Source organism: Gymnogyps californianus, chromosome 3, assembly GCF_018139145.2.
Source record: "Gymnogyps californianus isolate 813 chromosome 3, ASM1813914v2, whole genome shotgun sequence".
Classification (NCBI taxonomy): Eukaryota; Metazoa; Chordata; class Aves; order Accipitriformes; family Cathartidae; genus Gymnogyps; species Gymnogyps californianus.
In genome coordinates this window covers 7,125,236-7,141,374 of record NC_059473.1, presented here as the reverse complement: position 1 = coordinate 7,141,374, position 16,139 = coordinate 7,125,236, and the positions used below count along the sequence as shown (strand labels likewise).

General features: G+C 43.8%; 2 long non-coding RNA genes across 2 annotated transcripts; both read right to left on the bottom strand.

The window, feature by feature from the left end:
* Positions 1–1,398: 1,398 nt before the first annotated feature.
* Positions 1,399–7,073, bottom strand: LOC127015200 (uncharacterized). The gene is made up of 3 exons (XR_007766298.1): positions 6,965–7,073; positions 1,580–1,694; positions 1,399–1,462 (listed from the first exon to the last, which is right to left on the bottom strand). It is a non-coding gene; the product is annotated as an uncharacterized LOC127015200 (long non-coding RNA).
* Positions 7,074–12,905: 5,832 nt separating this feature from the next.
* On the bottom strand, positions 12,906–15,331 carry LOC127013974 (uncharacterized). Its single transcript, XR_007766147.1, has 3 exons — positions 15,189–15,331; positions 14,464–14,579; positions 12,906–12,935 (listed from the first exon to the last, which is right to left on the bottom strand). It is a non-coding gene; the product is annotated as an uncharacterized LOC127013974 (long non-coding RNA).
* Positions 15,332–16,139: the final 808 nt, after the last annotated feature.

Genomic DNA, 16,139 nt, shown 5'->3' with positions numbered 1-16,139 from the left:
ACTTTGGGGTCCAAAGTATTGTCTCAAATTCTGCTGCAAACCTGTGTCCTTTAACTACAACATAGTCTTCCCTCCTACAAAAGGCACCTGAACAGAGGGGAAGCAGTCTCAAACCCCACTGAACCCACAGCAATGGGGATAACCTTGGTGTGGCCATTGAGAAGGTTTTTTGGGGGCAAGTTGCTTCACTTCTCCACTTTTTCGGGTGTTAAAACAAGGTGAGCAAGCCCAAGGTCTTTCTGTAAAGCACTGCATTCAATCTCTAACTTCAAAATTAAGGGCAAAAGAAAGTAACTTCACTGGACTTTCTGTGTACTTCAAGTTATGAAATAAGTATTTTGCTAACCTGAGGCTGAAGTAATTTTCCTTACCTCAAATATATATTTCTTTTTGAAGGAAATAGTTTGTAAAACATTCTGGCTGCAGGGGAAGAGAAAGATATGCAGGTCCACAGCTGCTTTACTGCTGCCCTGGTACCTCTGCAGCACTTGGCAGACTTTGGTAGGGCAAGCACTCTTTTACTGGGTTTAGTCCAGTCTCCTGTTAGCAATAAGAATACCTCTCAGAGGTGAAATGACACAACAGGTTCGGTGTATTTTAGGGCTCCTTGGAGAATATTTGTTTACCATATAAGGACAGTCAATAAACATTTTAATTATGGTTGTCACATCACTAAATGTGGGGTGTCAGAACATTCCTCAGAATAAAAGCACCCTAAAGTAATCTGTGTGACTTAGAGAGAGCTACCCAAGCCCCTCATTGGGAAAGACACACAAGTCTCTGAACACAGCACCTGGCCCAGAGTCAAGCCCAGTCCTGTTCTAACGCAGCCTACGGAATGCATACCTTCAGGCACCGGACTGTGACATACGGCAAACACTGAGCTGTGACAGCAGTGAGGTGTTTGGGAGAAGACACACGACAAACCTTACAGCCAAAAACAACGATGAAGCTGTGCAAGCGTCAGTCAGCGCAAATTCAGCACGCTTCAGCTGTTAAACAACCAGAGCTGCGCTATGCCACGGTGCTGAGCACAGCCAGCACCCAACTTGCAGCACTGCCCCACTCACCAGCAAATCCACCGATAAAAGCAGAGGAGCAGCCAGAGCCTTTGCTAACTACCCTACATGCATTAAAGGAGGGGATGGTATTACATTAGTTTTGGGGTTTTTTTAATTAAACATTTGAAATCAGATTTTCTCATCTGAAGGCTAGGGATCACACAAAACACCCAAAGCAGCAAAATAACAATTTTTACCTTTCATTTACTGGCCAAAGCGCAGTCTGGAGAAGAGCAGAGCCCCCAAAAAAGTCCTCTCATCAAAATCTCGGCACCCGCTGCTTGCAGGCACGCTGCAGCTCTGCGCTGGGGGCACTGACCTCAGCCAGCTACAAGCCCATCAAGTCAGGTGCCCGGCCAGCTGTGACTGGAGCTGCTGCAGAGCTTTTCCCACCAGGCTTTCTAATTAAAATGAAAAGAAAAAGAAGCCTAATTCAGCAAAAGCAGAACATCATAGACAAAACGCTTATCATGTACAAGAGATGCTAAGCACACGCTTGTGCCGCTGGCTCCACGCACCTTTGAGCTTGCCACGCTGCTGAAGGCCTGTTTCAGCTTGTGGGGCTGACGTTGTGATATAAGCTCCTCACGTGATTTGGCTATTAGGTGAATCTCTGTGCCTCAGTTTCCCCACCTGTGAAAAAGAGGTAACATTTCTCCTGTAAGGGCTGTGAAGAACCAAGCAGAAAAGGAGAAAAGGTGCTCAGCTGCAATAACACAGTCAACCCAGAAACGCTCAGGCAAAATCCCTGCTGTGCCTGTCCTGCAACCTGGACCTGGCTGGGCTCATCCCCAGATGATGGGAGCCTAACAAAGCCGGGCAACTGCTGCTGCTCCTGAGGCTTTGCATTGGCAGCCACAGTGAGATGTTCAGTTCTCATGGCATCGCCTGGTGTTCATGAGCAAACAAATGTAATATATACTCTCCAGTATTTATGCTGCTAATCGCTCCCACTTCTTCACAGGCTCTCTCTTAGCACACCAAAACACTAATTAAACTTTGTCACCCCCTCTGAAAAGCCTGAGGTCCTGCCTGACTAGCAGGGACAGCCAAGCATCTCTCAGATGAGCGGTCCCATTCCCACCACACTCGTCACACAGGGGCCTGAGCTGCTTGTGAATCGGCCACTGAACCACCCCACTGGGCACGGCGGCTGTTTAAAGACCAAGGGTTTGCTGTAAAACGCTGCCCAGTGGGTCTGCCATAGCTGTGCCACCTCCTGCACCCCTCGCGGAAGGCTGCATGTGGCTTTCCCTGTATTTATAAAATTCCTGTGTTCTCCACAGCCCTTTCAGAAGCTTGTTTGGCCGTATGGAGCGTGCATCTCTTCTGAAGGGCACTCAGGTGAGATGCTTTAGGGCAAATATGAAAGCATCGAGGGCAGGCTGGTAGAAGAGAAGCAAACTGCCAATGCAGAGGAATCGTAAGTGATGTGAGAATTTCAAGACAGCAATTCAGCCTGCCCTTGATATATGCACCCTTCAAGGGACAGGAAGCATTGGCAATCGTATGTCAGCCGTGACTCTAAACCAGGCCTGTGCTGACATCTCTGTGATGGCAGCAGACCTGCCCTGATCAGGCCGCCCAACATCCCTCCAACCATCCCTCTCTGTGCCTGCCCCCAACCTCTGAAGCCCAAACTCCAGCCCCATCCAGATGTGTTTTAACACGGTGCTGCTGCAATCTGCTGAAATACTGAATTACAGCTGCATAAAGCCTGGGTCTGCTGAGCCAGGCCCTGCAAATTCACATTTTTCTCTTTTAAAATGTGAAAGAAAATGGCTTAGGCAATGCCTTCTTCTAAATGGACTAGACATATTAATGTGTTCAGTATATGGTGAACAAAAGTGGCTAAAATTGAAGGTCTGTCAGTTTTTTCATTACAAACTGCATAGTTAGAGCTTTATTTCTCAGCTGCAAATAGCTGTAGGCTGGAACTTGGCAACATGATCTCCAACAAAACGTGCATTTTTGTTTTCTGAACCTTTTTTTTGGTGCCCATTTTTGTATTATGCATAAACAGCGGTGTGCTGTTAGGGATGCTTTTGCCATCCTTATGTAAAGGAGAAGAGCTGACAGCCTGTATTTAAAGGTGAACTGTCTTAGTAGTGTGGGCTTGTGGCTGACCCCTTCATGATTTTAACATAGCTTTAGGAGTGTGAAAACAGAGCTATAGGCTAAACCTATACTGTCAAAAGAAAAGAGCAATGAATTCCTCCTCAATGTGATATATACACACGGTGGCTAGATATGACTTTTTTTTTTTCTCTGATTTTATAACGCTGTCTTTGTTAAACTGACAAGCTGTCATGTGGAAATAAACACACCCAGCACAGCCGTCTGTCTGTCCAGGGCACTGAACTTCCCAGTGGGATTCTCAGCTGCGCTGGTACCTGCAAAAATCTGACATGCGAAATTGCGGGTGGGAGATAAGTGTGAAAAAAAAAAAAAAGGTTTGTGGCAGAAAGCACTAAGGCAAATCACGTTACTGACTTTGTTGTTACTCTTACTGTAGACTATTTCTGTCCTCTAGTGGAAAATCTCTCCCTCAAAAGTGGATTTGGGCCTGACTGTGAATAGCTCCTCACTCTTCTGTATCTCATATATATTTATTTTTTTCCCCATTTACTGGCAGAGGGGATTCTTTGATGCTTTTTCTCCTATGGAGTCTGTTTTCCAGTTGCTATGGCCATGAAGAGCCAGAGAAGCAGGGTTCCCAGGAACCGGAGAAAAACACAGTCGGTGATAGCTTAGCACAGTGTTTCAAAGGAATAAATCAATTGTTCTGAGTAATAGATCACACAAGCTCTGACATGAAGTTCAGATCTCGGACTTCAAGCCTGGCTGCAAATAGTTGGAATTTGGTAAAAGGACAGTTTTTCCTCCAGGATTACCTCAGTCTGTCCAGGCTGGTGAGAAATCTGCAGTCAATTTAAGAAGTTTGTCATGCTCAAAACTAAAAACCAAACCAAAACATCACAGAAGATAGAGATTTTAACAGATCTTTGCTTTTTCCTGACAATTTCTTTGATGTTCTTCCAGGAGGTGTGGTGGACTATTCTGCCCAAATGTACATTTGCCAGGAACTTAAATCACCTTCACGAGCCCTGTCTGCGATCTGGAGGCTGTTCCCTGGCAGCAGATTCAGGGCTGGGGTAGGTTTTCTCAGGGAAGTTCATTTTGATGTTAAACACCTGAATTGAACCTGGGGACTCTCTTGAGAGCTGTGACCAAAAGCTGCCAAAAGAAGAGACAAAATAGAGGGACCCAGGAGGTGCCTCTTTAGCCCTCAAGGAGTGTTACAGCACTTGGGGGACATGGGAATTGGCGGTCGGGAATGGACACAAGGATATTTTACATCCAATTCCTTGTTTCTGAAGGTAGCCATCTTCAGAGGATGACGAAAGGCATTTTCCTAAGGCAGAGTGAACACATCCCTGTAACAGTTTAACTTAACTCCCAACCGTAAAAGCTTGGGGCAATCCAACAACCCTTGCTATTTTGTATTTTTCCCTTAAATATGATAAAGCTGTACTGAAGACAAATGGAACTTTTCAGTCTGTTATTGCATTCACTGGAAAACGTTGAACCAATGCACAAGCTCACATCAAATTCCTTGGTTAGCAAAAAAGCACACAACGATCAAATGGGAGAGACCGTACGTTCTTGAAATGAAACACTCTGACTTACTGTTCTGAAACGATTTCACCTTGAAGTTCACCTAAGTTTAATTTTAAAAGATAAAAAGACCTTCACCATCTCCTTCCCAAATTCCATAAGCTTTGAGTTTAAACCAAAGCCAGCAAACTAAAAGCAACCGTTTGTGCACTGTTGCGTTGGATCTGCTACTTATCTGTAAGCTTCTCCATTTCTCTCTGTGTTATTACATTTTCGGTCTTAATGCTGTCCTGCAGCAATGAGTTCCACAGTTGAATTGCACACATGTTAAGAAAAGATTCTCCTCCCTCCCAACTAAGAGCCTGCCTTGAACTTCAAAAAGTTGGTTTCCTCAGGGTATTTAAATAAACTGCAAGCTTGCAAGGGAATACGTGCACTCATCATTTAACTCAAGGTGCATAATAAGGATGTAACAGCTCAAACTTACTTAGTTCTGTGGGTCTGTGCTTTAGATAGCTGGCAAAGCTTTTGATTACTCTTTGTTCACATAAATTGATATTTAAACCTCAGCTCAAAGAGAAAACAAATCTCAGAGCCTCAGCATGAAGCAAGGGAGCACGTTCATCTGACCCAAAAAACCCCCTTCTTGGGACACTGCATTGTGCTCAAAAAGTGAAATACTTTCCAGTGAACAGCAGCTCAGAGATAATTATTTTATAATGTTACCTGCTCTACTTGGGTACATTTTCTGCTCATTTCCTGCTACTGTGTCAATGCCTCTGATTCACTGTGGTCTGGTTACTACTTAGGGAGCAGTGGGCATCTTGCACAGCTATTTGTGCAAAGCTGAATTTGGATATCAGCAATTTGTTATTGTTACCTCCTGCTGCATGATAGGGATGTTTTCCTCTATCTAAAGCTAAGTAATCTCTCACTGCATGTACCTCAGATTAAAAAAAACCCTGAATATCTCCTGTCTCTAAGGAATGCCAGGCAAGCAAACATAAGGAGACAACGATCTGCTTCGACTCTAGAAATAAACTAAATAATTACCTGATGGTTATTAGTAGCATATTAACACAAATCTAATTTTATCATTACAGGTGGAATTTTGTACGAAAATGTTTGATGAGCAGTGACAAAGGTTTCACTCCCTGTCATGGTAGCCTGCAACACCCTTGAGAGAGCGTAGCAGTAAAATCACAAAAAATCCTGGCACGTGAAAGGGTAAAAGGTAACTGTGGGAAGCACACGTATAGGACCAATTCCCTTCTTTTCATGCACAGACATTTGCTTCCAGAAGCCCAAAGCTGAGCATCCACTCTAGGAAGCCAGAGCTAACACAATATTCCTGAGACATTCTTTTGCATTAAAGGAAATATATATACACACACACACACGTACATGTGTGTGTGTATATATTTTTTTTTCCCCCCAAGAATGATTTCCCATCTTCAGTTATTTAGGGAGAAATCATCCCTGTGACTCAGGACAGAAGGGCTGCCTGCTTTTTAGTCAGTCATCACACCTTTTGGGTTTCCCACAAAAGCAGCAGCAGCCAGAGCTGAGCCTCAGCACAGGCCGACTCAGGCCAGCCCCTTCCTCACTTCCCCACATCACCGTGGCTTTCAGGCAGAAGAATGCAAAGCAGTTTCTTTTCTTTTTTTTAGTGCGAATAGGTAAAACATTTAAGCTTTGAAATAACTAATTACCCTCCCTTTGAGCTATCCCAAGGACAGTTTCAAAGAAAATGACAGAGGATTGCTGATAACTCCAGGTATGTTTAGATAACAAGGAGGAAAGCAGTGAGGCTTTGAAGAGGGTGCCTGTGGCAGGCTGAGCAGGAGCCTGCCAGAAAGTGTCACGTCCCTGCCACCTTGTGACAAGGCTCTACAACTGCAAAACCCCAAAGCCTGCAAGCCCTGGAGCTTTCGGATGGACCTGGCTCTCCTCCAGGATGCCCAGAGGGAAACACAAGGGCAGGCGTCCACTCCCAGGGGTTCATGCAGAGCCCAAGGCAGGGATGAAGTCACTACCATGCTGTTTGGGGACTAGACCCTCTCTGCAGGTAACAGTGGCTTGCCCTCTCCCTGTGATAGGGAGACCTCCAATGTCTATCGGAAGCCCCATTTTGCCAACATCCAGGTGCTGTGTTAGGAGCTGGCAGGGGTTGAGGCTTTTTAGAAGATCTCTGGGCTGCCTGGACAAGAGAAGAAATACTCCCACCACAGGGAATGGGACCTCAAGAGTTCCCATACTGAGGCAGGGAGAGCAGTGGTCCTTACCGGAGAGCACAGATATCATTTTTCAGTGGTTGGCTCTGCTTTTCCTCCTAGGCAGAACTCTGCAGAGTGCTTCAAACTTGGCTGTTTAAGAGGGGGGAAAAATAGGTTAGCCAAGTTTTTAATCCAGACTTATCTGATGTTTTTGCCTGCTTTGCCTCTTCCTGACTTCCTTGTCCTAAGAAAACAGCTGCCTTTGGCCTTCTAAGGGGAACTTTTATGTAATGCTTGAAAAAACAACAAAAAAAGTGAGTGTCTTATTTTTAAAGCCTCAGCCAAGGAGACACGTTATCACAGCTTCTCCATCCCCACTGCATGCAGAGCTGTGGCACCGAGCCAGCGCTGCTCCTCCTCCATTTCGTTCCGAAATCTGCCGGGAGAACTGAAGGTTACTTTGGTTTTCCATTGTTCTGGTTTTCCTGCAAAAGATCTTTTAGTGCCGTTAGCCCTCGATGGAAAAGGGCCTTCCTGCCTCACACACTATGTGACAGGTTACACAAGCGGCAGCAGCCTTCGCTCCAGCTGGGGAGGGGTTTCTTCTTCCACTGGTGCCTGGCTGTCCCAAAGGAAACCCAGCTCTGCTGTGCTGGTGGCTGCACACATGCTGGGAAGAAGCCATCACTATCACGCAGAGTTTGCATATAGTTTTTCAGTGGTATTTAGGCACCTAACTTGTCTCCCACTGAACTTGATAGAGCTGGGCACACAAACAGATTTGTGCCTCTGATGCTGTAAAGGATGAGAGATCGTCTGTGGGAGAGAGGTGCGTTATCTTCTTTAATATTTGCTTTGCAGAGATGCAAACACCTGAAGGAAGAATTTTTCATTGCAAGAGTTTTCCAATGGTAACTGCATGCTACAAAATTTCAGTGCAGGGAAACAGAGGCATCAAAAGCATGCTGGCTAAGGCTAAGTGTGCAGACAAAAATTATGACAAGCATAGCCAACTGTCTGTTGTCACAGTTAGGTAAAGCGGGTGCCCGCTACCTTGGCGAGGTCACTGGTGGCTCCGCAGGACGTTGACAAGGCCAGTGGGAATATAGCCAAAGAAGGGGACTGGCAAATTTCAGTGACAAGTGATAAAATGCAGTTGAAAGAATTTGCTCTGCTCAAGACCATGATGCTCAGCTTTCCACAGATGTTCTAACAGGTTGCTTTCACCATCACTGAGAAGACAAAATGTGTGGTTATAGAGTCCTAAAAGTAACCAGCTGAGTAAAGGAAGAAAGAGGAAAGCCAAGAGATTCACCATCACTGCTAATGTAAGAACAAGGGGTAGCAAGTCAGGGTATCAGAGTTCAAAACAACAAAAGGAGACAGTTATTCATGAAATGGCTTGGAGGCCTATGGAAGTCATTGCTGGAGGATGGTATGGACACAAACAGCTTACATAGGCTCAACGGGAGGCTCAAGAGCATGTGGAGAAGAAATCCTCTAAGGGTCACTAAATACATAAAACCACACCCCCACCAGGAAATTCCTGAATGAAAAATAATTATACAAAGAGGGAGCAGTATCATATATGCTTGCTCTTTTCTTTCTGTCTTGCAGGCATGATTTTAGATACCTTTTAAAGTTTTAAAAATAGTCTTTTTAAGTAATATTAAGTAGTACTAAAAGTAGTATTTTTACACCATTGCAGAAATAAGAATTGCCAACAATGGGGCCATGTCAGTCTTTATGGAGCAGAGCCACAGAAACCTATAACAGAAATTTGATAGGATAAGTCACTTCACAGTGAGTGCAAACTTCCATATGAGTTGGCAGTTCAGCTCCTCTACATCAGAAATCTAACTAGGACAAGCCAACCTCTGGCATCACGAATGGCAAGATGATAAGAGACACATTGAGGACATGCTTTAAGAATATCACCAATACAACTTCCACATCAAGTAATAGTATGGATGCAGCCTTAAAAAGCACTACACAACAGCAGACAAGTTGTCCAAATCTTACGTAATGGTAATCAAAAGCTTGAACAGAATAGGACACAACTAAAACTAAGACATTGCCAAATACCCTATATAATTGAGACTGAGGAAGGACAAGAGAGAAGGTGACTGGTCCCTGCACTTTTCAGTGGGGCAGATTCCATGGAGAATTATATTCCTACAGCCCAGTGCATGTTTCTTACCTGACCTGCGTTCGAGTACAGACTAGGAGTCACCAGATTCTAGGTAGATTTTTTGGATACATACTCCAGACAGTTCTGGATATAAAGTCTGGAATACAAGCACGTTAGAGGTTTTATTTAGCTGCATTGCTTATGTCACTTGAATCATGGTCCCCTTGAACAACTGCATTGTGTCAGGTAGTCAGTGGGTTTTGGATCAAATCTTAGTAGCAAACGCTAACTTACAACAGTTTACTGACCCATTGCAAATAGTTTTACATCTGCACACCTCAATCACCAAGACTTTCAGCGCAAGAATCTACAGGAAATGAAAGCCTGAAGAAACATATCTGCAACTCTTTCATCTAGCTGGGCCCGCACTGCCAGGCTGGAAAGTAGGATTTTGTTGGGGTGGGAACATTGCATTTTTGGAGAAACAAACCCATGCTTATTTATCCTTTTCCATCCTCGTCTTTTAGAGGATGGATGTTTTTTGTAGAGAAAGAAGTTCTTACATCTGTGTAAAAAGATTGTATCTTTTCAGAGGTTGTCCTGAAACAGCCTAAACAACTAGTCAGTGGTAGAAGTAGAGATAGGCAGATTCAGTGGAAATAGTACTCTTGTCCATCGTAACAGGAATTAAAGGATATCAGGCAATGAGAATGGCATGCTTAAAGTGCAGACCTTATGAATTTTTTTATTTAGCTATGTGGTCTCTCTGAGCAGCTAGCTTGATGAAACAGCTAAATATTTGTAAGTGGAAGTGATATTCAATTGCACACATAGGCCCTCACTTTTGGATTTACTGCTTATGCACAAGAACAGTTAGATTTGCTGTAACAGGATCAAGATGCCAGGCACAGTTTTTTTATATATATATATATATATATATATGTATTTTTAATATATATTTTGTCCTATATATTACAAAAATCTAGTTGGATAAATCAATGCAGACAACAGTGCTGGGGAAAAAACCATTCCTTCTAAAGTCTTTCCAGTGTTAATTTGCTTTTGTAGATTTGTACCACCTGACATCTTTGCAGTAATGATCTGATGTATCAAAGCAGACACACAATTAGCTCTAAGGACATTTTTAGACTGTCCATTCATATTCAGCAAACATGGCAGCACCAAGGTTTAAATGGTGAGTCCTTAACAGTGGTACAATGAAGTCCTGAGGGACTTTCCACTCATAGAAGCTGGCAGGCCACTTTCCACTTAAACAGTTAAGTAACTCCATACTAGGAGTACTTTTGAAAGCCTCCTTTAACCTTTAATCAGAAGAAACAGACCTGCTTGGAGAGACGTTTGAAAGCCTGTCAGAATCCATTTGAACATATTGTTATTCCAGCACAAAGCAGGAGCTTAAAAACAGCAGACGGGCTGATACTTCTAAGCCTTCCCTATGCATCTTAGCTACGTCAGGATAGGCATCTGAGGAGAAATACGTATGTATGCCCTGAAGATGTAGTTCAAGAGCTTTTGGATGGATAATTGATTAAAATAGTCCTTGCATAGAGGGTTAAAGCAGGTCACAGGCACTTCTTCTGAACTAGGCAGCAAGTATCCATTCATTAGCTTTCTTGGTAGGATCAAATAACAAAAGTGTTGATGCAGTGTTTGATATTTACAGAAAAAGCAGCAATAAAAGAGAAAAAAGGAATAGGGATCAGAAGAAGGGCATGACACAGAGAGGTTGCAGAGTCTTTGCTATTTCATACGAGAAGTCCTACAAGCCATGGTAGGTGCTTGGGGTCTGTGTATGTTAGTTTGAAATCAGTGGATCAGTATAACTGAAGATACTTAGTTTGGCCAGTGAAGGTTAATAGAGGTTCTTTAAATAATCGGCTTGTAAAGGTACAAGTTGTCTCTGTCCCCACACTGAGCCAACTAGAGGCCAATGAACATAGCCAATACTGTCTTGGGTCTGGGCTAACTTGCCTTGCCTTTAAACCTTCTCTACCTGCTAAAGTGGCAGTGACAATTCCCTATGCTACCTGAAAAAGTCCATAGCATCTCTGGCCAGGCTTTAAGCCTTAAATATCCCTTGTTCTGGAATCCAAAGGCACACTACAGGACAGTTTATATGTAGTGTAAGTGGAGCTTAGAGACAGAGCAGTCATGGGTCCTGTTATTCTCAGCTTTGGTGTGGGTGGATTCACACCCCGTTGACTTCTACTTTGAGTACGAGACTTTAAAACCCTGTCAACAGCAGAGATGTTTTCTAAAACCTTCCTGCCTTTGTTAGCACCAGCTCAGATTCATGCAATCCTGCAAGCTGGAGGTGATCAGCCACCAGCAACGGATTTAATGCCATGGCAACCTCATAGATTAGATTGAGGCCTGATGACATGGTGTTAAGAATGCCTGTGGCAACCAGCAACCTGTCTGTCTTAAGGCTGCTTGCAAGCAAGAAGAGATATCGCCTGTCCCACAATATTATGTGCTCTTACATTTTACAGAATGATTAGCCACTGAATCTTTAAGAAAAAGGAAAGGATTTTTGAAGACTCCTACTGCAAGTAAAAGCTATCCAAGGGAGAAGAAAATTATATCCAATGCCTCTGAAAATCCCACAGGAGCAGACTGCAGAAATATTTCTCTGGGCATGATTGTTTAAGAAAGAAATAAGGGAAAACATAGTGTAGAAATAGAAATCGATTCTAGATTTAACGTGCTGGGATGGACAGGATCCTTAGGCCTCTTCCTTGTGTAAAAATTTGTGTGGTCTCTGTGTGAACATGTGCAGAATGGGCATTGCACAGCTCAGGTAGCAGGCCTGCGGGCATAGTACAGCAATGAGGAGAATGGAAGAGTTGCAAGAGAGAGGAAGGATAATTTCCTTTGGAAGGATCATTTTTTTGTTCTCTAGTAGCAGGCATTTCAGGGAGGAATGGTTTTGCTCTTACCTTGGACTTGATTGAAGGTGTTTTACTGTGCAGAGTACAGTGAGAGTACGTGAGAAATCAAACTGACCCCAGAGCTGTGCAGCTCCTGTCCAGACACCGTGTGTTCACCGTACATGTGTACGTATGCCTGGTGCATATGTAGTTCTTCGGCAGCTCATACAGGACCTGCAGGGAAAAAGCCTGTCTTAAAAAGCACAAAAAGCCACAAGTATTTCCATAATAAGAACATACACTCCTCCTCACCACTCATCCTTGACTACATGAGGATTTTTCCAGCAGATGGCAACAGCAGACCAGTTTGCAGGCTGCAAAAAAGCTCTCTGTGCTGCGCTGTACCCAGCACACCTTCCTCATATCTGCTTCTTCCACTCCCCATAACATGCCAGCTTGGTACCCCAGGGCACAGTTAATAACAAGAGCAGAAGAAATCAGCGCTGTGGATAACTGCAGTACAAACTCTGGAGCTCTCAGTTTCTGACCTAGTTGTGTTTACGGGCCTTAAAATGTACCCTCTGCATTTTAAACGGCCTAAAAATATGGCTCTCCCTGAATAAGCATAATTTATCTCCTATATATCCTTTTGCAAAATAATAGTGCAAAGGGCAATTAGGTTGGGAAAACAGACAAACATGAATGACAAAAAATACAAAGTGTCCGACTGGTGTTTTATCAAAAGGTGTCTCTTCCCCGCCATGCACAGAAGCTAGATTCATGGACCAAAATTTTAACTACATTCTTGTCATTGCTTCTGAGCCATCTTAAACAGCTGCTCTTAGGAAGTGCTTGTTATTGCCTCAGAAAGGTGATTACCCTGCTTGAAATTGTAGACTCAGCTCTTGGCCTCTGGAGAAAAGAGTTTTGCCGTGGACCCCAGGTGCTGCAGATGCTGATATCCACGGAAGGATCAGGGAGACTCCGTGGCCGAGCTCCACCTCGCTCTGCCCAGGCCCTGGGGAAGACGTGGGAGTTATATTTAGTAATCATCACCCCTGTGCCATTGTTTTTCCATCGAAATTATGAAAGCACTATTGTTTTTAATAAATAGCAATGTTGTTTTGTCATTCGCAAAGTATAATATGAATGAACCTTGAAGACATATAACACAAGATAAATTTACAGCTGAAGGCTCCAGTCTTTTTCTCCAGAACTCAATCAATGTGTAGCTTTTCCCTTAAGCTGAAGTACAGGCCAGATTCAGGCAGTGAAAATGACCGTTCAGGTGTAATACGAAGCTTGGGGAGCACTGGAGAGACTGTGAATGGCTGTGAATGTCAACTGATATTACTTGGAAATAAGAAAGTGGAAAGAATTAATTCATAATGAATCCCCTGCAGACATTATACAAGAGATGGGCAGGGGAGAAATGCTTGAAAGCCAAAGCCATGCTTCAGTGGGATTTAAGCTAGCGATTTTGCAGTGTGGCTGTATACAATTTAGTTTTCACTGAAATCAGAGAGCGGTGGCCATCCCGGGGCAGCCGTCACGTCAGCTGTGGCTCAGGAGGAGACCTGGCTGTAAGAAATTTCAAGCCCCTGCAGGTTATTGTCCCCAGCCCTATCTCAGTTCTCAGGAATATGTTGATATTGGTTGTCATTATTACCGTGTTTGCTAAATAGAAGAGCTGCTGCAATACTCCGTCCTCTTCACTTGACTGATGTTCTCAGTTGTGTTGCAGGTGAATGCCACAATTCGGCTGTGTTTCACTTCCCTGTGTATTTTTTGTGCAGGGGACTGCAATGTTATTTTAACTCTTTGCCGCTCTCACATACTTCTTCAAGAATACATCTTGAAGAAAAAACAGTATGTTGAAGAGCAAACTGCTTTCTAACTGCCTTAAGATCTTTTATTGCTCATGGTAACTCATGACACACTCACTGCATGTGTTATCTTTACGTTAACACTGTTTACAAATGATATGAATAAATCCAAATCCAATGGAGAAAGTTTCCCTTTGCTCACATTTCAATACAGGGGCAGAATTATCACCTTGGAAAGAACTTTCCTCTACCATTGGTAGATGCAAAAGAAAAAATCCAACATACAAATGCCTGCCACACCACAGCACACAAAGCTACTGCTTTTAATTAGTTAGGCTGAGGGCTTTTCAGTTGTTCTTTTGCTCTTCTAATGAGGAGGACTGCGAGGTGTCTTTGAACTAGCTACAGACTTGAAAGATTTAGTAAACAAGGATTCTTTATACCATTTCTGGTAAGAGCTTGTCCTGACAGATGCCTTCTTCCTCCTGAGGTTTAGACCACAGTTTGATCTTTTTTTTCTTTAACCTCTGAAGCATTTCATAACATGATGGGCAAAGGCCCAGCAGTAATTAGACTGATTGAGCGTTGGAAGTGTAGACAGAAGAAATGGTTAGAAATCATTGCTGTTCTCAAAACTGACACATGCCAGGTCCTTAGGTCTCAGTCGTTACAGCCCACATTTTTGAGAGGCCCTGTCCAGCAGTCCTGGTGCATACAGACCTTGGGTCCTGCTGGAGCCTGGAGACTGCTTGCCGAGATATCTCCGCAAGCTGTGCTGCCTGCCACAACCCCCTGGGACAAATCAGCTCCTCCCTACCGCTGCTCCAGTGTTGTGCCTACAGAAGTTGGGAGGGAAGGAGGGGAGTACAGGTTAGCACAATGGCAGTGTACAGACTGCCAGGTGTCACTCATGTGTACTGAAGAGGAAATCTTATTTTTCAAAAGTTTCCATCATGACATACAAAACACTGAATACTTCCAAATCTGGAATTGATAGCCTGGCATAGTGCCCTGGGTCATGTCTTACATAAAGAGTTATTTGTCTCCTGTACAGTGCTCTTTATCCTACTTTTACAGATAATCACCAAAGCTACCTTAAATCATAACAGCCAGGCCTCTGTATGACTGTGCTTGCTCTTGCTCAGCTTGCAGATCCCTTCCTAGTCCTCAGGCTTCAGAAACTACTGAAACCCTCGTGTTTTCCTGATGGCTACCTACTTGCAGCACTCTTCACACCGACTGGCTTACCTGCCAGGTTTTCTAATACACACGGCATGGCGGCCAGGGACCTCCAAGAGGTATATTGTCTGTTTGAGTGATGATTATATGCTTGAGAAAAAAGTTGAGTGATATTGTAGCTCTGAAGGTGCAAGATCATTAGCCCTGAAGGTTTGAAGGCTTCTGATTATGTCAAGCATACGCTCATTAGCCTCTGGACAATTTACCTGACTGTTAAGTTGGAGAGGACCATTTCCATGTGTCGGGGTTGGTTCAGTCTCCATCCATGCTGTAAAAAGGTGTTCATCTGGTCCTGGATTGATACCACTGCCTTGGTCCACAGAGGCTTGCGCACATCCACCCATCAGCACAGGCAGTCTTTGATGCCGTACCAGCCTGGAAGAGATTCAAGTAAGCCATTTTGACTGTGTTAGCATTGCCGTTGAAGCCTGCACTTGAATCCCAAATTTTGACAGAGCAGTTCTACCCAAATTTTCTGCTAACAGCTATACAGTCCAGCTTCTCTGCTGTTTCCCAAGGAGGAAGGCTGCAGATGTGTGTCCATCCCAAAAGAGACCCGAGGGAGGGACTCTGGGGGAGACCTCTGGGCTGACTTGAGGGGACCAACAGGTCTGATCCTGAATTTAAGGGCTGCTCTGCCCAGGAGACCAGTCAGGGCCAGGATTCAAGCTGATTGTGCAGTGTAACATCCCCTCAGAGGGAGAAGGCTCTGAATCCCTTTAGCTACCTTGTTCCCTAAGGTTTATCGTAAAGAAACCTAGTTACAGTCGTCCCTGCTCTGCTTAAAGCTTGATGGAGTAGGTTCAGATGGCCAGTTACTGTGAGCTTTTTGCTGGTGCAGACTAGCAGTTTGCCAGGAAACTTTACAAGACAAAACTTACATCCCAAAAGTCATTTTGAGTCATTCTGAACTTCTGAGAAGTTCAATTGCAAAAGTCAAAGGAAAACTAAAATGTACAGACTGACATGCGCAACTGCAAGGGACAGGAAAGGTGGACACTAATACTGAAATACCTATAAACTTCAACTGTTTCTCAGCAATGTTATATTTCTAATGGGAGAAGGAAATAAAGAAGCATACAGCCGCTTAGTCCAAATGAACGCTAGACAGAGTAATTAAACTTGCATTTATCAACACAGATAGCTAGCACAAAAAT